The sequence below is a fragment of the Equus caballus genome, chromosome 16 (genome assembly GCF_041296265.1).
Source record: "Equus caballus isolate H_3958 breed thoroughbred chromosome 16, TB-T2T, whole genome shotgun sequence".
NCBI classification, from domain to species: domain Eukaryota; kingdom Metazoa; phylum Chordata; class Mammalia; order Perissodactyla; family Equidae; genus Equus; species Equus caballus.
The window spans coordinates 88,538,949-88,560,917 of NC_091699.1; the positions used below are offsets into that span (position 1 = coordinate 88,538,949).

Genomic DNA, 21,969 nt, shown 5'->3' on the forward strand with positions numbered 1-21,969 from the left:
AGGCACAAGGGGAAGTCGGCTCGATTCATAGTCCAGGAGCTCGAGGTAAATAATTTCCCTTCAGATGGACTCCCTTTTCCCCGGGAGATCTGCACTGAAATATGGCCCAAAGGAGAACACTTTTTTACCCTTATTTTAAAGGCAAACACCCGTTTAACATCTGCATCCAGGAAGCCGTGTGGACCAGTAGCTCAGAAATCGGCCCAGGAGACAGCATTCGGCTCCTAACTGCTCAGCACTGCCCTCATGGTGACCTTGGGAAATCTTTTCATGTTGATGTTTCCATATTTTCTCATTTGCAAACCTGGCTAATGCTACAAAGCATCCACAGAACCGGTGTATGGTCAGACTCAGCTTCAAAAACGCCCCTGCTGCACGTCTCCCAGACTGTTCTGATTTGCTGGCTAAATTTGGACATTTATGCAAAACGCATACTTTGTGAGTCTTGAAAATCTGTCACATTTAAACTATAGTCTATCTCTCTCCCTTTTTTAATGGTACCAATTGCTTCCTGTTTTATTCATGCAAAGTTTCAGCTTAAGGCGCGCCAGAGATGCAGAGGAATCGGCAAGAGGGCAGAAATGGTTTTTCAAAGCTGCTGAAAAGCTGGCCTTGCAGTCTTTTTCTTGATCCCAGTGGAAAAGTGCCCCCTTGTGCACGTGGTCCCCCCGCCCACACTTCTCCTGGACAACTGCCTATAATTCAGCTGTGTGACACGGGCTCCTGCTCTCTGTGTCACCGGCACTTAGCACACTGCCCGGAAGACAGGAGGTGCTTAAGAAATGCCTGTTGAGCAGGTGAATGAAGGGGCAGAGAGAAGTAAGATCAGGCAGCACAGAAGAGTCAGAGCCTTCCAGGAAACAGGAAGGAGATGATATTGAAGGGAAAACAGGTGAAAATAAGGTAAGGATGCTGATAAATATGGAAGGCAATGAAGTAAAGGGCTGAAAAGCCCAGAGAAGCAGCTGCAGGGAAGGCCAGGAGGCCCAAGGTTTGTGTGGCCTGGGGAGGGGAAGGGGGCCCTGAAACAGCCAGAAAAAGTGAGAAGTGACAGGAGAGAAAGAAAGAAGGGCAGTGACTGACGAGCACCTGAGGGGAGTTGAGGACAGAGGGAAAGGAGTAAAGGCTGCACAGAAGGAGGCGGGAGAGGGCGAGCTGTCAGCAAGGACAGAGATGGCCTCCGAGGAGGCGGGAGAGTTGGCCCTTTCCCTCAGGGGGACAGACCCGAGCGGCTCAGGCCTGAGAGAGGCAGACTTGGAGGGAAGAGCCAAACCCGAACAAGGGAAGCGGGTCACCGTCAGGGATGATCGTGTTTTCTGGAATTGGGTATTTTCAAATTGCATAATCCTCCTTGTTCTCAATTAGCCTCTACAAGAGAGCAGAGTCCCTCCTACAGCGCAAATCCACCTCAGTTAAGCCCCAGCCACACACCACCGCCACCACAGACAACTCCTTGGCAGCCTTCCCCGCCCGCCCACCACATCCTGCCCTTCCCCCACAGAACCACAACTGCATCTTCAGGCATTTCCCTTCCCAACTGGCAGGCACTTCTGGCCAGTGTGACACACGGGCTCTTAGGCTGCCTTCCTGTCCCCACAGACCCTGGTTCCTCCAGGGTCACTGCCAGCCTATTCACACAGACTTTGTGCCAATTAGACAAAAGGGCCCTTGGGGGTCCTGGGCAGATGAGTTCGAGAAAGGTGCGGGGAAGACACCGCAGGACTGCTGTCACAGAGTCAGAGCCTCTAGGAGGAAGCTCGGCGTGTGTGTGATGGGGCAGTGGGTGAGCGCGGAGGAGGGTTTGGGGAAAGTTTCTTGTAGAAAGTGATATTTGAATTGAGTTTTCAAAGATGAGCGAAGGTTTTCTCTGTTCCAGGCGATTTTTTTGGTGGGGGAAGGTGGAATGAAGGGAGAGGGCTTCTCTGGGGCAGGAACAACATGTGCCAAGGAGTGGAGGCAGGAAACAGTATGAGGTTCATTATCGCTGGAGTGTTTGTGTGAAGGGCAGTTAGGAGAGGACCGAATAGCGGAGATGATGCTAGAAGAGGTAGGAAGGGGCAGGTCACGCCAGGCTCAGAACCAGATGTCACCTCACAGGAAATAGGGAGTGTCTGGTTTTAAGCAGGGACAAGACATAAGATTTGCTTTGGAGAATAATTACTTCAGAAAGGTATTATTACTTGCTTTTTATAGATGAGCAAACTCAGCCTCAAAGGGGTATCTATAAATGACCAGCTCTGTGTCACACAGTTAATGGCAGAACCAGAACGTGATGCCATTTTGTTGTGCATTAAACGTGGGTCTCTTCACCCACACCTCAGGTCCAGGTGACCTCTGTGAGATTTCCTTTGCAGAACTTGCTAGGGCCATCTCACCTACCTCAAAAGCCAAAAAGGACTAGATTCATTCCAGCACGGATATTGCCCCTTGGGCTTCTAAAGAAGTGATTAAAAAAAGTCATCTAGTTCCTTCATTTCTTAACAGAAGGACTTTACTCATACAAGGTTAGTCTTTAGAAAGCTAAACCAAATGCTCCACTGGGCATTTATTGGCATTGGTTTCCAGAAAACATTTATATTATCAGCTGAAAGAGGGAAATTGGGGGAAAGAGTACTCAGCGATCCCTTAGGTCTCCCTGGGAAGACGGCACCACAGTCAATTCCTAGTGGCCTGCTGGAGGGGTGGATTTGGAAGCCAAGTTGTGTCCACTGGTTTTGGTCTGTTCCTTCAACATAACTTCATACCAGGTCTGCTGATGATAACAGAATGGAATTTCTTCAGCATTTCCCTCCTTTTCCTGCCTTCCACACACAGGTGAGATTTCTGCCCAATGGAGAGATGGCCTCAGGGAGAAGAGAGGTGAGATTCAGAAGGGGTTAAGCTTCTGAATCACTGGTTGGTAAGCCATCCAGGAAACACCCCACCTTACCAGCTGTGCCTTTGTTTAATGCCACCAGCGAGAAACACGTGAGTTAACAGGGGACAATAGCCCGTGTCAAGAAGTGGAGCTGAGAGAGGAGCCCAAGGTCTCCTCGTCATCTGGAGTTTTACCAAAGAGGCACTTTAGGATGAGAGGGGATGTTTGTGCCTTGTTTATGCTTGGCTTCATCTTGGCAGCATTCAGGCCTCAATCAGGAACTTGGTTTCAAGTCGACAGACTTGGTAAGAGTCCAGCCAAGGCTGGCTCATAAATGAGACACCCCAGGCCCATCTTCAGAGCAGCAGTAAATTGCTATTATCACTGCAGATGAGGCTGAGGCTCCTGGACGTTTCTCTCAACAAAGATAATGTGAATAATAATGACTCTTCCCAAAATGTCCCCTCAGACATTCAAAATCCATCTCCTATTAGCAGTTTTTTAAAAGCTTAGTTTAACATCCTCCCCTTCCTTCTGGAGTATTCCTATTAAAATTCAAGTCCAGTGGCATTAAATGCTTTAGTTTTAACATACAGATATTTCCAAGGATTGACTGTTTACCTGCAAGCCAGGTGAAGGGCATTCCCACCCTTAGGTCACAATTTCCTTCCATGACCCCTATACATGTGCACATGCACACACACACACACACACACTCACAGACACTTACACTCACACTCTCACACACGCACACTCTTTAGCATTCTAGCTCCTCCTGCTGGTGACTGCTCAGCTCTGCTTATAACTTTGTAACTCAGGGTCAACCAATTGATTTGGGTCTATGAGTAGTAATTTGAGAGCATATTTCATATTTTGAGATCTGATCCTGGACCAGATATCAAAATTATAATTAAATTTTGGGATTAAGAAAAAGATTCCCTCTTCCTTTGCTCAGGCAGTGACGAAGCCATCAGATTTTATCTCAACATCTGCATGTTCAGGAATCCTAAATGCCCACTGATGTGGGCCGTTTGGGTAGATTGGGGAAGGGAGCGTTGAGGGCAGCTTTTGGAGAAGCTCCACTCAGCACGTCTGCTGCTGTGTCACCACGTTCTAGCAGGTGAGGCCTGTTCCCTCTCCTTGCCCTCGCCCTGGGTCACTATTACTTTGTTAGGTGGCAGCAGCTACTGATGGTGGTGATGACAGCAAGAGACGCGCTGAGCGCTAAACCTTTATATTCTTCATTTATTCTTCTTGACAACCACATAAGGTAGGCAATACCATTTTACAGCTGAGAAACTGAGATTCAGAGAAGTTAAATATATTTCCCAGAGTCATACAGCTCATAAGTGGTGGAAACCAGGTCTATCTGACCTTGAAGTCCTCAAGGCAATTTTGTGGCCTTGATGATGATTCATAGCTACATGGGTTTCACTCTCTTTATGACAGGGATGCTGGGAGAAGTGAATGGATGGCAAGAGAAAGTCTTGAGAAGAGGCTGCCTATGGAAATATAAACACTGTAGTGTGGAATGGTCTCAAGGAAATCTTTCGGCAAATTTGATGGGTCTGGTTAATGAAGGTCGATTCTATTTAAAGCTCCTGATCCAAACTAACTGCCCATAACCTCATAAGAAAAAAAATGACTGAAGATAAAAACAAGTACATCGTTGACCAGAAGTGGGCTTGCAGAAAACATGGCTCAAGTCACAGAATTGTCTCCTTGGCTTCTTTCCTGGCTTGTCTCAATTTCTCAGCTGTCAAGTGGTAGAGAAGAATGTTTGCTATTTGTCAAATTCATATTTCTTTGAGAATAGGCAAAACAGTCTAACAGAACGTTCTTTTGTAGGATATCCTCATAGGCAATGTAATCAGATTATGAACATTTGTTTTTATTTCTCTTTGTGTCTATGACCTAAAAAAATCATAAAAAATGGAATTCCTTAAAAAAATTCTAAAATGGGATGCTGACAAACCTGGACATTGTTTTCCTGTCTGCTCTAGCCTCCCTTTCTTCCTGAAGGATTCTGATGCAACTCGGAAGAAAACGGGGGTGCTGTGGGGAGCAGGGGCACTGGACAGGGAGGTGGAGGATGGTTGGTGGAGGCTGAGGGCTCCCCAAGAGGACCTGGCCCCCTTCTGCCATCATTCCAGCCCCCACACGCCTTCCAGCTAACACCCAGGTGCTTGCACCATGAATCCACTTGCTTCCAGTTTAGCATCCAATATCTCATGTGAGCGTTACATCAGGACCCACCCCCTAGAATTATTGTGAGAATTAGATAATACACGTGAAGTGTTAAGCCCGGCCTGCAGGAAACACTCAAGAGTTAACTACTACTATATCTTCAAGAATTTCTCCATTTGCCCGTGAGCTCCATGAAGGCTGGACAGTGTTCTCGTTGACGAATCCCCAGGGCCTAGCACAGTCATAGGCACATGGCACACGCTCAATAAATACCTGTTACACAAATACAGAAAACCTGGCCCAAGACACCAGCATCTTCCACCTGGGATACAGGAGGCCTGATCTACCTGCTGGCCCTCTTGTCTCTTGACACATTGCCCACACTTCAGCCAGAGTGACGGTTCTAGAATCTAAGGATTATGCCGGTGGCTTCTGCAGCTGAAAACCCAGCTCTGGAACCTGGTGAGCTTGGCCCCTGCACTGTCTGGTCTCTGCTCTTCCACAACCTTGTCTTTCCCTGCTCCTGGCCTTTCTCAAACATGCTGTCCTCTTTCTTCCTCCCTCTCTTTCCTCCCGGCCTGCAAATATGCTGTTTCCTTCCCCTGGTTATGTCTATGCATCCTCAGGTCTCAGCAGAAATCTTCCTTCCTCAAGGAGGTCCTCCCTGCACTTCTCCAAAGTTATATTGACCTGTTTTCCCTTCTCCTGCCTCTTCTAGAACACCTTCAGCTTTCTTCTTTTTGACAGAGGGTGATCTGCTGGGTCACCTAGGCTCCCTAGAGCAGATTAAGCACAACTTGTCCCAACTCTGTAGTCAGCGGCCTCACACTGGTAGACTGACACCAGCCATGGCGGGGGAATTTACGCCATGGAAACTGGCATATGCTACCAAGCGGTTTCTTACCTTTTCTCGGGACAACTGGTTGTTAACATTTATTAGCATACCACTGGTTAGCCCCACAAGAGCTGAAGGTATGCCAGTCCCTCCTGCAGAGCCTGGCTCATCATAGGGTTCTATAGGTATTTATGGAATTAAATAAGCATAAATTGAGACTTGCAGTGTGGTCATACTGACCACTATATACATAATCTTTCACCTTAACAATGACCTCATGAAGTTAGCATTGCTTCCCTTATTTTTCAAATGAGGAAATTTAGGCTGAGCAAAGTAAGTGATTTGCCCATGGTCACAGAGCAAGTAAGCTGAAGATGGCCGAGCCTGCGCCCTGCGGCTCTGCTCCAGTTTGTAGCCTCCTGCTCTTGGCTGTCTGCACCCACACTGTCTCCAGCCTGGCTTGGGTCTCTGAATGTGCACTGCAGCCTACCTGTTCTCAAGCAGACTGGTCTCTCTGGGTTCACTTGCCTGGTCCCCAGTCTCACAATGGCAGCAGTTGACTGCCTACCTTCTGCCTGGATCAAGGTCTCCAGCCTGCCCTCTGGATGGGTCCTGCCGTTGAAGACCTACATGTGGCCCAGAGGGCACAGGACATGGCACAATAGGTAAGGGCTTGGAAGCCCCCAGAGCCCCATGCCTACGATTTGGCAATAGGGTAACCAAATCATCCTAGTTTGCCCGGGGCTTTCCCAATGTTGTCACTGAAAGTCCCATGTCCTGGGAATCCCCTACAGTTCCAGGCAAATCGGGATGGTTGGTCACCCTACTCAGAGCACAGAGAGATCTGAGGCCATCAGGGCAAGGAAAATCCCAAAGGAGCCCTGAAAACACAACATCCCCTTCCACAATGTCCACCTTTACACAGTCTGCTGATTCTTTGGGTTTGTGTCCCCATTTTTGTCAGTGGCTGGCACTAAGAGCAAGCCATTTAATTTCTCTAAGCTTCTGTTGATACATCTACAACATGGAGATAATGAGGACCAGCTACATAATTTGTGGGGCTCAGTATAAAATAAAAATATGGGGTCCCTAGTAAAAAAATTAAGAATTTCAAGACGGCGACCGCAAAGCATGGGGCTCTTCTGAACGGGGGTTTCTCTGCGACTCCACTGGTCTCAAGCCCATGAAGCTAGCCCTGGAGATAGATGACAACACCTATCATTCAGAGTTGTGGGGATTCAATGGCCCAAAGCATCAACCGCATTGTGCACCATGCCTGGCCCAGGGATAACGTGCAGAAGGTGGTGGTGATTGCTTCTGGGGTCTGGCCGGACTGCCCCGGGCTGGCTCAGCCTCTGCCAGAACAGACACCTGAATTCTTACCTTGACAGTAACGTGAATTGGGTAATCTTTTGTAAGTCACTTCAGCTTCTCTAGGCTCAGATTTTTCCCTCTGTAAAACATGGGGATTGCAGGAAATCTCTAAAGAGCTTACCAGCTCTAAATCTGTTTCGGCCAACTTCGTGACATTTATACATATGAGCACGGTCTTAATGTTCTTTTGAAAGCAGTTTCTCCCTCACTGGGTTTGCTGAGATTCTATTTGGCCTTCAAGTTCCACTCATATCACAGAGTCTCTCCCCCCCACCCTGAATACATAAATCAAGGGCTCCTAGATTATTTCTAAAGTTCCTCTAACACAAAGGTCAACCCATTTTACACGTGAGCAGTCTGAGGCTTGGGCCCCTGAACACCTCGCCTGGGGCCACAGAATGAGCTGGAGACGGGGAGCAATCAAACCCAGGGCCTCCATGGTATTATGTAGTTTCTTTCTTGGCTAAGGAGACACCAGAGGGTATCTTTACAATTATACTTTGCAATTATTCTTTCCTGAAAATTTTTATAAAAATAAAGAGGAAGCAGAAAAGCAAAAAAAAAAAAAAGGAAAGTAACTTTCCATTTGGGCTCACTAGAGAATTTTTTTCAAGTATGTCCCCATTTTTCTCAAACCCTGGACACCTGACCTGGGCTTGGTTTCAAGATTTCTCCAGTAGTTTCTGTTTGGTAAGGACGAGGGTTGCCTCTCTCCCATTTGAGTGTAGGATTTCCAGAGCCTTTCTTCTCACGTTTCTGTCCTCTGGGTGAATAAACAGGTGTTCCTTTAAAGGCGCATCTTCTTAACCTTTTGTTTCCCTCTATCTCAACTGGTCTTTTGGGGATATCTAATCATTTCCTTAAAAGAAAAGGTTGGGAAGAGGGAAGGAAAGTTCTCAGCCATTCCCTGGGTCTGGTCCATGGGACTCCCACTAGACCTTTCGCGGGGCATCTGATCATGTGCCTTGTGGTTGGAAAGTTTTGAGCTTTTCCCAAGGGTGAGAGTTAGAGAAAAAACAGCCTCTCTGTCTGTCCCTGGAAATCCTGTCACTTCCTAAAATTGTGCCCACCCTCGGCTGTGATGGTCCTTTGACTGAGGGGGCTCTGGCTGGACAATGGATCCAGTGCACTTTCTGAGTGATTTATTTTTTAATTTAAGGTTGTACTTTTCACAAGAAGCGGCTCAGGGCCAGACAAGACACGTATTGTTTCAGTGGGCGTGAAGCCTGTAATTTTATGCTCTTCTCTTAGTTTAATCCGACCTGCTGTTGCAGTGGGGCTGGACTCATAGATGCTTCCGAGTCAGCTGGAAAGGGTTTTCTGTGCCACCTTCCATGTTCACTGAGATTTAGGGCAACATGCCATTTTCTTCTTTTTGAAACAGCTTCGAAAGGAAGCCCAAAGGCTCAAATTCTAAGGAAATGTGATTTGCCAACCAGTTTGAGTGGGCCTGCGAATGAGGTTTCTAAACGAAGAACATTTTCCAGCAGTTTCCAGTGGGCACTTTCTTTCTTTTCCGTAGGGCTGTGTAATAATCTCTTTTCTAGAAGGAAGTCACGTAAGTCTGGGCTGCTAGGAATTTTCAACTGGTATCGGGCCAGCACGAGAGCTGAGAGGCTTGGAGTAAAATGCGGGGGTGGTGTGGCCTTTACAAAATAAAACCAGAAAGTCTTACACTTTTTTGAAAATCCTGATTTAGAATCTAGGTTTGCACCAGTTTTAAATGGATACTTCCTGCTTCCTGCCCGCTATTCTGACACAAGGCATGCTTTCTAGTTGCAGAGACTACAGAGTCATAGAGACCTAGCTGTGGTAGTGTTGGTAGATGGAGCATTCTCTAGAGGGGCTAAGGAAATTAGTGGGCATAATCCTGTGTGCGCAGAGAGGGCAGTGACGAGAATTGGTGTATCCACAAGAATTTGTGTCACGGGGCCCCTCTCATGCTCGTGAGATTGTGTAAACACTGATAAGCACAAGTGGTCATAATTTTCATGAACAGAAAATCAGAATGAAAATTTAAGTTCTGGAAAAATATTCTGGGTCTAAAATCCTTCAGGGCTAAGAATGTCCTCAAATCAAACTAGATTGTCTGTTTGGGAGGATGTCGGATGTCCGTAGGCCTCTCATTTTAGAGATCAGGAAATGGGCGCCCAGAAAGGTTAAGTGAGTTGCCGAAGGTTGTAAAAGGGAAGACTCTCTGTGTAAACAACTTGATTTCCAGAAGACTTTGCCTGTACAGTTCAACTAAGACTGAAACTGGCTTCTTACCGCCCCACACAGTCAGTGGGAGGTGAGGGTCTTTTCTTTAAGTCTGTCCAGAGTGCGCTCATTGACCCTTGCTTAATTGCCTTGTCTATGGTGGCCAGGCCTCCTCTTAGCTGCCCTCTTGTGTTTATACTTTTGCAATAAAGGGAAGGATGACTCAGTGAGCAGAAAAGATGGTGAAATACCCTTGACAGCCAGAGACCAAAATAAACAGCCTTGATAGTCCAGATTTTGATAATTTGGTCTGCCTTGGGAAGATTTTATATGGCTGGTGAAGTGAAATGGCATAATATTTTGGTATGGGATCATAAATATTCTACACTAATAAACTAATGTGCCTGATTTCTCCATTGGTTATGACCCTCTCTTTTGGGTAGTTGGGAAATTTAATAGCACTTAGTTAACGAGAACACATCATCTCTTTTGTTTTGCTGTTTGTATAAAAATATTTGTAAAATATTTTTACAGATAAAGAAATTAAAAACATAGAAAAGAATGACTCGCTCAAGGGCATACAGTTAAGTGGCAGATGTGGGGCTTGCCCCTGGGACTTCTTGTTCCAATTCAAAATTCTCTTTCTATCATCATTCATTTCTTCCGGGTTATGAGAAATTCTTCTCTAGGATCCAGGTGAAAGCAGACTTTACTCCCAGGCAGCTTAGGCGCCTCTACTGTCAATAACTACTCATTTTACCTTGCAGAACTACACAACAGTAATGGCCTAAGTAAAGTTCTATCAGCAGCAGGTGATATGTCAGATCTTATTACATAAAATAAAAATAGTGGGAAAACGTCTCTTCTGACTATGTTGACAATGGTGGGAAGTGGAACTATGTTCTGAATGTCCCTGTTCTTTTGTCTCTACCTATTGCCCGGGCTGACTGTGTTCCCCTGTGTCCCGAATACCAACCCTAAACATTATGAGATGCAAGAGTGAGGCTTGCCATTCCATATTTTAGTTTCTCTGAGATCCTCCTAAGCTCAGCCTTACAGAATAATCTGAAAATATGTGACACTTCCCCACCCAGTAGGGAAAAATGAAATGAGTTAGTCCTTTTGAGGGGTGAGACAATTTTGTCTACCAAAAGGTGAAACAAAGAATTATTCTCTAATCTCATGGAGGAACAAAGTCTAAATGTTGACAGTTTGGTCTGTTAAATCTTTTTTAAGTTGCAGAGAATCAAAACACCCCAGGAAAATACTCAGTGCCCTCTCACAATGTCAGAGGGTACGGTGTAAGCTACTTTTGTTACTTGCCGAACAAGAACTGTGTGGGTCGGGCGTGGGGGTGGATGATTGACAGGGCATTGCAACAGGCTCGATCCAATAGCAAGTCAAGGCGGCAGGAATACACTGTGGAGGAAAAACAAATTGTTGCCAAAAAGCTGACCCTCGGTTGTAATGTCACAAAAGCACCTCTACGGAAGGTCTGGCCTTGCTGTTTTCGGAAGCGGGAACATTTGTCTGGAAAGAGGCTGTTCTCAAATCTTTGCTCCAGCCTCCTCTGACTAATCGAATCTTTCCCAAAAGAGAGATGCAGGTAAACCGCCTGCTGTCACACCAGGGCAGTCAGCACGGCCTTTCCAAATTGGACGCCGGCTTACAGGCCAGAGGATGAGGTGGGAGCCCGCGAAGTCATCTGTTCCATCATCCTGCTTTTCTGTCTAGTAGATGAAAGCCTACTCTGCTTCATACGGCTGACAGAGAAGTAATTTTCTACACCTTCCTCAGGCGGCTCATTCCTTGGAGTAGCAACCCTGGCTTCCTAGAAAGTCTTCTCACTTTTGCAGCTGAGTCCCTCACGTTGTACCTTCCTGAGTGCAGCTGGTTACTATTTTCTAATAATATCAGGCATCTGGGGACTGACATTATCCCCCTCACACCTCTGACCGTTGCTCAGACCAAGATGGCAGCTTGTGTTCCGTGATGACCCCGTCTTATGCTGCTGACTCAGAGTTCCCCAGTCAATCTTCCATCCTGGAGGACAAGCTCTTCTTCAGGTGTACACCTCCTCTCTTTTCAAATTACCCTCCTTCAGGACATCCTCTGGGCAAGAAAGCTAACTTTATCATCCTATGAGACTTTGATGAAGCTGATAATATTATACAAGGAACAGAACAAAGGCTGAGGAGGGTAAAAAAAAAAAAAGCTAAAAAACTAGAATTAATTGATCTACTGTGGACTGAGCACCATACCAAAGGCTTCCATGTGGACCTCACAGCTAGTCCTCAGGATGCTCCTTCAAGGCAGGTTTGGCTGTTGCTGTTCTTGAGTTCCATTGTGAGGGGAAGAAGTGCAGTTCAGGGCCTTGCTGATTCTAAGGCCGCATGGCTGCTCAAGGAAGGCAGGGGCCTGGAGATGGGGAAGGGTTCCGTCCCAAAGGCTAAATCCTGCCCCTGCCTGCCTCTCTTCTTTTTTTTGGTCCCCCTGTAGCCATAGGGACATAGCTCCACATGTGAGTCACGAAGCATGCCCTGGGATTGGCAGAGAAGTCTACGCCACGGTCCTGCTTTGTCCTGGCAACCACAATGGCCAGAAACACTGCTTCCTGTCATGAGACTTCCTCATGGTCTCTCACCAGAACGTCAACACTTCTATTTTCTCCTGAATCTGCCAAAACATTCCAAGGGTTATTCCCCTCCTACAGATAGAGAAACTCATGTCCTGAGAGCAACGAAGGCGGGAACGTTCACCGTCTTTGACCTCTTGGCTTTCGGGAAACACTTGGGTCTTCTTCGGGTTCCCTTCTGGGTGGAGATGAGGCAGCATACGTCTCTTCCAGGCGGTCCTGGAGAACGGCCCTGGCTGGGGTGCTGGCCTTCAAAGAGGGCCTGCCATGGTGGGAAGTACCACAGTGCAGAGCAGGGAGGCTGGGTTCCTTCCACCCCGATCCCACATGGGCAGAACCCATCTCCAGGCAGTGGCCACCGCGGGCCCAGGCGCAGAGCTGACTACGCCACTGACACCTGCCTCCTTGTGGGACCGAGGATGTGGGTGTGCAAGGGTGGGGTGGAGAGGGAGCTCAGTGACCCTCCTTTGAACTCCCACTGTCCTTGTGCCCCTCTCCATCCCAGCACTCAACTCCCTGAATTATGACTGTTTAAGCCTCTGTCTCCCCATTGGGCTGTGAGCTCCTTGAGAACAGCGCCTGCATCTTTTCATTTCCATCCCCGGCAGGCAGTATAGTTGGTTAGCACAGAGGAACTGCTCAGTAAATGTTTATTGGACAAATGGAGGAGAAACATGGCTACCTCAGGTAGACTGCCTTCCCGGCCCATATCACAACCTGCTCTCTTCCATCAGATGTCAGGCTCCCATGCTCCTCCCTGCCCATGGACCATTTCTCACAGCATGCTGGTCCCTCACCCTCTGACCTGTCCCCAGAGAGGGGCTGGCCCCAGGGGACAGAGGTAAGGAATCCATAGACAGAGCCATGTGAATGAGCACTACGAGCAGATTTGGGGGTGGGGAGCGAATGGCTTGAATTATAGTTTCCAGGATGTGGAGGGGGACTGTGTGAGTGACACACAGCAGCTGTTTCCACTTAAAATTGATTAGCAAGTATCACTACAAATGAACTCTGAATTTAAAACAAAACTCCATGGAAACGAATCATTCTGAATCATTCTAAACTGATCGAAGGAAAGAAGTTTCTCCAGCTGAAGCCCCAAGATCGCCTTTAGTCCTGCTTTTCCCCACTGGCCAGCCTTCCTGGAAGCTACAGTCCCCACATCACAGAGATGAAATGGGGCCCAGTTCTTTCCTGCTGGCTGCTTGTCACGAATTTTAACTGGCTCTGAGGAAATGTCTCGGCACTTCTGCAAAGCTGGAGGTAAAATGTCGCCTGGACAGAGGCAGCCAGGCTAGCCTCGCTCTATTTTGGGGCAAGAATCATCCTCTTGGAGATTACCCTCAGAGTAACTCTTAGGACTGTCAGAATTGGTCTATCACAGCACTCAACAGTGAGCAGCTAAAAGGCTGGTGGGCAGTGCTGTTTCCATTAGCCCTTAGCACCTGGGAAGTTACACATGAAATAATTTGGTTTTTGAAATGTTCTTATCAGAGAACTAAAAGTCTAATTCATAGAAACAAATAACCCCAAGGTGTGATACTGGAGGAAATTTCAGAGAGTCCTGTGGTTATTAATGGCCATACAATGGGCAGTCTTAATAGAAAGCCTGATAGAGGAGGCAAATCAAATAAAGAAAATCAATTTTTGAGAATAAATTAAATTTAAAATGTGTCAGCTATGGACCCCAGTAAAGACAAGTTATAGTACATCTTCTGGTCATCTAACTAATGGAAATCATATTTTATTCCCATTATACTGGGCACACATTACCAAGCTCCAATTTCTCTAAAATTAGATCTTTGAAAAGATATAGTTGGCTCCTCCTGACAGGGCTGACGGGTGGTGAGAGCTCTAGCAGCAACACACTCCATCTGGGAAGATTCTGTTCTGCTCAGCTCTTTAAAGCATTCTTTGTGCTTCAAGAGTTGATACACTGCTGCTAAGTGGCATGACAAAACAAACTCAGTGGTCAGCTTCTCTTTCCTCTGCTGTTGGCACACAGAGTAAGTCCATGGTTGGTCCTGCCCAAACATCCATGTCACCCCCAACAAGAACTGAGAGATGCCACTTAGTCACTTTCCTACCTAATTTTGTTTAAAATCGTGGTGTAAGAATCATGGTTCAGGAACCATAAGATAATAAAGACCCAGGGGGTTGCTTGTCCTTTGGTCAAGGAGACTAGAAGACGCTTACTTATTGTCTGTACCAATTTTAGGCTTTTACATTATCTTCTTTAATTGGAAGAATTCTCACTTGGGAAGAGTTAAAATAAACCCAGTGTTTAATGCTTCCCTGGGGTCCTGCTAAAGTGCATGTTAATTGTGCGCTGGTAGAGTGAACGTGATCTGTGGCTGCTTGTTATGGAAGGTGCTGGAGAAGATGGAGTCTGGGATCTGGGTGGAGAGAAAAGGCCTCCAATGGCAGCCAGGAAGGAACTTTGGTGGTGAAAAGAAGTCAGGAGGCAGCAACGGAAGATGGTGATACCTAAGTCCTCTTGCCCGAAGCTACATCTAGAGGGTTCTGTGATCTGTATCTGAGTGTCTGAAGAGACAAGTCGGATTATACTTGGCTGAGGCAGCCAGGATGTAGGGGCTGTGGCAATGGGGACTTGGAGGGTTGGAAGCTAAGATATGAGGAGGAAATGATATGTTGTTGCAACTGCACAGGTGAAAACATTCCCCCCATCTTTAGACTTTGAAAGCCACTTGCCACTCACAAGACCACATATTTGGCCACATGGGCAAAGAGGCTTGCCAGCTTTGTTTCATTTTCTCAATCGATCCACCTAACAATTATGATGTGCAATTACTACATGTCAAGGAGTTTCTTAGCCAATGGGGATACGGCCATAATTATGACATAGTCCTTGCCCTCGAGTTTGCTCCTATTCCAGTAAGGGAGACAGAAAACAAGCAGACAACTTCAATTCCCTGTGCTCAGTGCTCTGAGAGGGGCTGGATAGGAGTCTGGGAGTAGACAGGACTGGCAGTTGCTATCAAACTCAGTGGCAAGAGGACCACTCATATATTGCAGTGCTTCCAGAAGAGCTGGTATGCAGCAGAGGGCCAAGCAGACAACATTCCATGCCGTGAACTGCCTTGGAGATGTGCCTTGAAGACTACACAGACATTGATCCCACAAGGATACTAATAAAATACCTGGCCAACCCCATGTCAGGTACGTAAATATGAGGTAATGCACTCTGGACATTTGATAAAACCCTGACGATCTGACATGGACCAAAAATAGGACAGTGGGGAAAATCAGCCCTGCGAGGAATAGTAGGATATAACAGACACACCAGGGAAGGAGTAGGGAAGGATGACATTGACACTGTCAAGAGCAAATTCATATTGAGTACTTAACACATTTACAAATGTTCCTGCATTTAATTCTCCCAACGACCGTCCCAGGAAGGAGCGATTATTATTATCCATTTCATAGATGAGCAAAGTGAGGCTCAGAGAGGTCAAGTAGCTTTCATGGGCACAGTATCGCACAAATACTAAGCGGTGGGCACAGGATTCAATCTTAGTTCTCATCCTAGGGTGGTTGTGAGGCCTAACTAAGTCAACACTTGCAGAGTGCCAGGAACAGGGCCCGAAATGTAGCCAGCACTTGGTCAGCATCAACCATTATTACCAACACAGACGAATCTCTCCTGCAGATCTCTTCTAAGAGAAAAATAAATGATTTCCCCTCAAATAACCAACCTAATGCAGACCCGTCGGTGATTAAAGGCACTAATTATCTGCCTCTAAAGGAGAAAAGAAATGTGGCGGGAGCCTGCCAGCTCCCTCTGTCCAGCCAGCCATCAGGCTCGTGGTGAAACAAGAACATGGTATGCGTGCCTAGGCAGCTCTCTCAGAGCCAGGCTCCTGCCTGCGTGCTCACTGCTCACGCAGAACACAGTGAAGCTCCTGGAGCCCATGGCTGGGAGGACTCCCGCCTCCTTTGCCCCTCGCTTTCCTCTCTCACCGGATGTTTTGGTGTTACCGAGATTAACAGACTTTCCTTAGTCAAAATCCTCCCGATTCCCGCCCCAGCAGAAGGATGTGAGGTCTTGGGGGAGTGATGGATGAGATTTGGTGAACCACACTTCCCACCAGTTTTTTCCAGATGTAGGCACTCTGGGCACTGGGGAGAGCAGACATCTATTTTCTTTCTTTAAGGAAAACTGTGTCTACAAAATTCATGTTATATTTCTAGAGATTTGAAGGATCTTTTTCATTTTCTTCCTTCTGTCTCCACCCCAATGTCTTTACAGGCCTTTGTCACCCAATGGGATTTCTAGAAGATTGTTACAACCACCAGCAGTGGGGCTGGATGTTGATATATAGTCACCTTTTTATTTTCACTTTTTCTCAGACAATCTGCTTTCAAAAACTACAAAAACTTTACAAAAGCTCAAGTTGTTTCCCCGTTGACTAATAAATGCTCCTAAATGCATTTCACCCTTCTTTCAACAAATTGAGACTGGGGTATTTCGAAGGGAAGATGAGAAATAAATTAAAACTGTATTAGGAAGAGGCTGTCATTACTGCAATCTTTAAAATAAGAAAGATAAGCAGGGATTTTGGTGTTATTTCTTTGAGGAACTCAAAGTAACCTTCAATTAACCCCGTGGGGAAGTAAATATGAAAGAAATGTTATTAGGTGCATTTTTCTCATGAGGAAACAAACATGGAGAGGAAAAGCGACTTCCTTGTTCAGAATACACAGCGCAGTCAAGCAAAACTTGTAAATACGTCCAGACCTCACAATTAGCCAGTAAACGTCATAGTCAACCATCCGGAAGTATGCATTGGACCAATTACAGCAAAACAACCTGTCAGTCACAAATGGCTGCCCTTTATGGGGCATGAACTCTGGACTTGCCAGAGTCCCCACCACTTCTCCCTGACATGGGATGGGGTCTCAGTTGTCATTCCTGGTCTTTACTCAGCCTGGGATACCCACTTCAGTTGCCTGAGGATATGGTATAAGACACCCTGTCAACACAAATGTAGTTGTTGCCAGGATCCTTGAGACTAGCTGCATGGGACAGAGGCAGGACAAAGGGACTTAGAGATGAGAGATGCTAACATTAATTGAAGACTTCTTGGGAGAGAGGGCCTTGAGCTTGGCCTTGCTAGAGGAAGACTGGCCAGGTGGAGAGGGAGTGGGTAGCAGGCAGAGAAGGCATAGATTATGATGCTGCTAAATACAGGGGCTGGTAGAGTAAGGCTGGGTTGGGTCATCTTCTGATTTCACACATCACTAGCTCTGGATCTCTGGGAAGGTCTCTTATCTTGATTTTGATTTCTTATAATAACGGTCAAACTAAAAAAAAAATCCACCATGTAAAGGTAATGGAAATTGCCACAAATTTGGCCTCTTGGGATAGCACCTAATCAAACCAGAGCTCACTCACTGCAGACCCAATCAATGACTAGGCATGCTGGGATGCTCATGCCTGGCGCCTGAATTGATGGAGAAAGTCTTTCAATAGCAGTTTGAGAATGAATGCAAGAAAGAGTCTAAGCGGGCCCTGGGCAGCCTGGTGCAGAGGCATCCTCGGTTCTCTCCTTGGGTGTCATGAAGCTTTCCTTTTTGACCTTGGCAAAACCACTTTGGCTGTTGCCTCCTGTTTCCCATCTGCAAACGGAAGCTAATGAATGATACCTACCCACAGGGTGTGGGCAGATTAATTAGTTAATGTTTGTCAAGTGCTTTGAAGCTCAGAGCTCTACCTCCTGTAAAAGCTTTTTACTGCTGTTCCTGAGAAGTCAATTCTCTTACAAAGAGAGGCCACCTCGCAGGGCGGTGGCTGCTCCCCATCTGATGGGATAAGATCTTCCCCATGTTTTCATCTATCAGAAAAAAGGAGTTTGTTTAATTAGCAGGCAGTGTTTTTCTGGAAACAGCTTCTGCAAATTAGCAAAGAGGCTTCAACTCCTAGTGTATTATTATCATTTGTCTTTCCCCCAGCTGACATTTGCAGTCTGTTGCAAGTCACAAATTCCTAAAGGATAGATGTACTGGGGGAAAGAAAGCTAAGTGGAGACAGTGACAAGTCACTAAGGATTTCTGCTACAATTGCAAATTTAAAATCTTGCAAGAAACATCTGCAAGATGATCAGGGCACAATGGTGGCAGCGAGAGTGGAGGCCGGGAGGGACTGTAGTGGCATGCCTTCCCACTTGGTGTTTCTATTTCCCTGACTCAGACAGGGGCTGAGAGTCCTTGGCTTGGCTGTCCCTTTGTTTCCCTAGCATATTGTATGGGCTGGTGCTGTCACCTGTGTCTGCTGCGTCAAGATCTCTGCCACAGCATGCCCTAAAACACGAGCTGTGAGTCCACTGGAGGTCCACTTAATTCTCTGCCCCCTGGACGGCCACTTTGGAGCAGCTGGGATGACGGTTCTTACCAATCTCTGAAGTTATTTCGCTTGTTTGCTTGTTCATACTCGGTCTCTCTTGGCTGCACTGTGAGCTCCAGAAGGGCAGGCACCTTGTCCATCTTATTCACTATGGTATCCTCAGTGCCTGGGCCTGGCCTGGTGCATAGTAGTTGCTCAATAAATATTGCTAGAATAAATTACTGCCTATCTTCTATATACTACAACTCCAAGGACAACAAACTCTCCTGTTTATAAGAAAAGGAAGTTTCTGTGTCTGAGGTGTTGCAGGTTGACTCATATCCCCCCAAAAAGATATGTTCAAGTCCTAAGTCCTGGTACCTGTGAACATGACCTTATTTGGAAACAGGGTCCTTGCAGATGTAACCAAGTTAAGATGAGGTCATACTGGAATTAGGGTGGGCCCTAAATCCAATGACTGACGTCTTTATAGGAAGAGGCAAATTTATACATAGAGACTCAGCTGCTCAGGGGAGAAGACGATGTGACGATGGAGGCGGAGATTGGAGTGAGGCATCTACAAGGCAAGGAATGCCAAAGACTGCCTGACGGCAACCAGCAGAAGCTGGAGGAGGCATGGAAGGATTCTTCCCTGCAGCCTCCTGGAGGGAGCTGCTGACGCCTTCATTTTACACATCTGGCCTTCAGAACGGTGAGAGAATACATTTCGGTTGTTTTAGGACACCCAGTTTGTGGTACTTTGTTATGACAACCCTAGGAAACTAACAGTGAAAGTTATTACACATCAACAAGAGACCCCTTGGGGAATGAGACAGGAAGCCCTCCTCCCCTTTGCTTGGAAGCTCAGTTTACTTGTGACCTCCACTGCAGAGCAAGGCAGTTATGTTTTTCATCATAGCAGCCTTGTGAGAGTGGTACCACACATGGATAGGAAGAGAGGGCAGTGAGTGGAACTTACAAGGGCCTTCCCTTTGTGCCAAGGAAGCTCTGCCCTGGCTGGTCTGTCTGGTCTTCAAACACGGCCACTTGAAGGCCTTCACATTCTGGGAGGCCTTTCTCCCAGGGCTAGCTTCACGTGGCATGTTCTCCATCATGGATAGCACCAGCTACTTACTCACTGGCTGCCATTCATTTTGGAGCTTCAAGTTCTTACTTTGTGTGGTCGTCAATGTTTCCAGTGGGACCAAGGGGCCTGCTATGGGCGCTGTGGTCTGGGTGTCAGCTGTGCTTTAGGACACTTCCCCTCACATTAATTATAATCACTATGGCCCAAAGAGTCAGCAGAAATAATGTACCCATTGCTTGGAAGTATATTCCTTCTTGTAATTGTGGAATATTTAAAAATTCAATTCAAATATTTTTGGAATGTCAATAGTTCTTGATTCTGATTTTTAGCCCCTTAGGAAGACTACTTGCTCTGGAGCAGTGATTCTTAGACTTGCTTAGGTGACAGACCCTTTGAGAGATGTTATGGAGTGTCTGCCCAAATAGGTGAACAGCCACACAATATCTGGACGATGCCTTTAAGCCCTGGAACCCCGGGCAAGTAACCCCTGTTCTGCCCCAGATGGATTATCTTCTCCCTCATTGCGGTTTGTCAAAAGGGGAAGCTGCTTGACTCTTCCCCTGGCTTCTCAGAAGAGGAGGGGGATACGATGGAGCCCTGCCTCTGCCTTTCTGGAAGACAGTGGAGGAGCTCTGACCTTTTGGTCGATCTCATCTGACTCTTTTTCCTTTATTTACATAGTTTACTAGTATGATGATTAATTTCTTGCATCAACTTGAATGGTCTGTGGGGTACCCAGATATTTGATTAAACACTATTCTAGGTGTGTCTGTGAGGGTGTTTCTGGATGAGATTAACAAGTGAATCAGCAAACTGTGTAAAGCAGATTGCCCTCCCCAATGTGGGTGGGCCACATACTATCAGTTGAAGGCCAGAATAGAACAAAAAAGCTGACCCTCTCAGGAATAAGAGGGAATTCCTCCTGCCTGACTGCCTTTGAGCTTGGACATGGGTCTTTTTCTGCCTTTGGACTTGAACTGAAACACTGGCTCTTCCTGGGTCTTGATCCTACTGGCCTTTGGACTGGAACTTACACCATCAGCCCTCCTGGGTCTCCAGCTTGCTGACTGCAGATTTTGGGACTTCTCAGTCTCCATAACCACGTGAGCAACTCCTTAAAATAAATCTCTTTATACATTGCTCCTATTTACTCTGTTTCTCTGAAGAACCCTGACTAATACAACCAGGGAAAGAGGAGGCAGGATCTGTACCTCTTTTTGCCTGTGAACTAGTTCTTGCTCAGTGTGTGTTCAAACCAGAAAGTCCAAGGGCTGCTTTTAGAGTACTAACTAGTATAAAATAGGATGCCTACAGACTAAAAGAAAAAAGAAGTCTACCAGACTAGGGTGTCTGGTGTGGTCATTACACAATGGTAATCAGAAAAGATAGTGATGCTTGCTTTGTTTCCAGCATATGGCTCCATTTATAACACATATGCACCCTGAGGATACTGATATTTTAAAATGGATTCTTGAAGCTGGCTTATGTCAGCCTTCAATTTGTCAGCCTAAGAAAATGATTACCTAATCCTCCAATTATTTAGTTGGTTCTGTATAGTTGGTCCCGATGTATCCATTTTTCCTTGCGTTATGTCTATCAGTCTGCTTTGGGTGGTGGAGGTGACAATCCAGGTGGAAGTTACTTCCCTTTGCCGTTCTTTGCTGTTATCATCACCTCTCTGCTTTACTCAGCTGAAAACTCCTGCTCTCCTGGGAGGGGGCAGGGATGGGGGCAGGGGAACAGCATCAGCCTTCCTTGGATTATGCCTATTGGACATGTAGGAGCGCCGTGGGGTCACTGCAGTGCTCCCCAGGCAACAGGTGGACCTGGTCTAAATCTTCCTCTCCATTCCCACAGCCTCCCTGGGTCCCTGAAGCTCCAACAACACAGCCCAGCGGGGAAGCACTCTGCAGTCAGACCAACCCTGGCTTCAACTGCAGTCAGGGACCTTCCTGTTCCTCGTGTGTGACCCCCACTGGGCGGCGTCCTCCGCTCCTGGAAGCAGTACCTGCCTATTCGGGCTGCGTGAGGAGAGCGTAAACAGCAAGGACCTGGGTGGTGCCTGGACCATGTGGATGCTTAGTAAATAGTAGCCGCTCCTCCTTAATCTGCACTGAGACTCTCCCGGCAGCTTCTTCAAGGCTGCTTCTCCCACCGCCTACACTACCGTCAGCTTCATCTTCTTAAAATAATGTCACTTCCCTCATCAAAAACCTTCTATGGAAAATATGCAAAAATTCCCCCAATCCTTTACTCTGGTTGGTCAGATTCCGGCCAACCTACTATTTTCTTTTTTATGTTTTTCTGTCTCTTCTCACTGACCGGAAAAAAAAAAAAAATTAAAAACAAGCGTCTGACACCTCCTTTTTTCATGGTGGTGGGAGCAGTTCAGAGCCCACTCTCCATTGGCCCTGGTTGAATATGTCCTCACTGCCTGTGTCACCAGGCCACT

General features: G+C 46.7%; 1 protein-coding gene and 1 long non-coding RNA gene across 5 annotated transcripts in view; one reads left to right on the forward strand and one right to left on the reverse strand.

The window, feature by feature from the left end:
- Positions 1–21,969, reverse strand: part of SLC9A9 (solute carrier family 9 member A9) — a 510,485-nt gene that overhangs the window by 35,314 nt on the left and 453,202 nt on the right.
- Positions 142–21,866, forward strand: LOC138918263 (uncharacterized). Of its 2 annotated transcripts, none has more exons than XR_011427380.1 (4): positions 142–903; positions 15,124–15,267; positions 16,358–20,620; positions 21,375–21,866. It is a non-coding gene; the product is annotated as an uncharacterized lncRNA (long non-coding RNA). The 2 variants fall into 2 exon arrangements; XR_011427381.1 differs by lacking the exon at positions 21,375–21,866 and adding an exon at positions 2,815–2,967 and having other exon boundaries at positions 767–903; positions 16,358–16,538.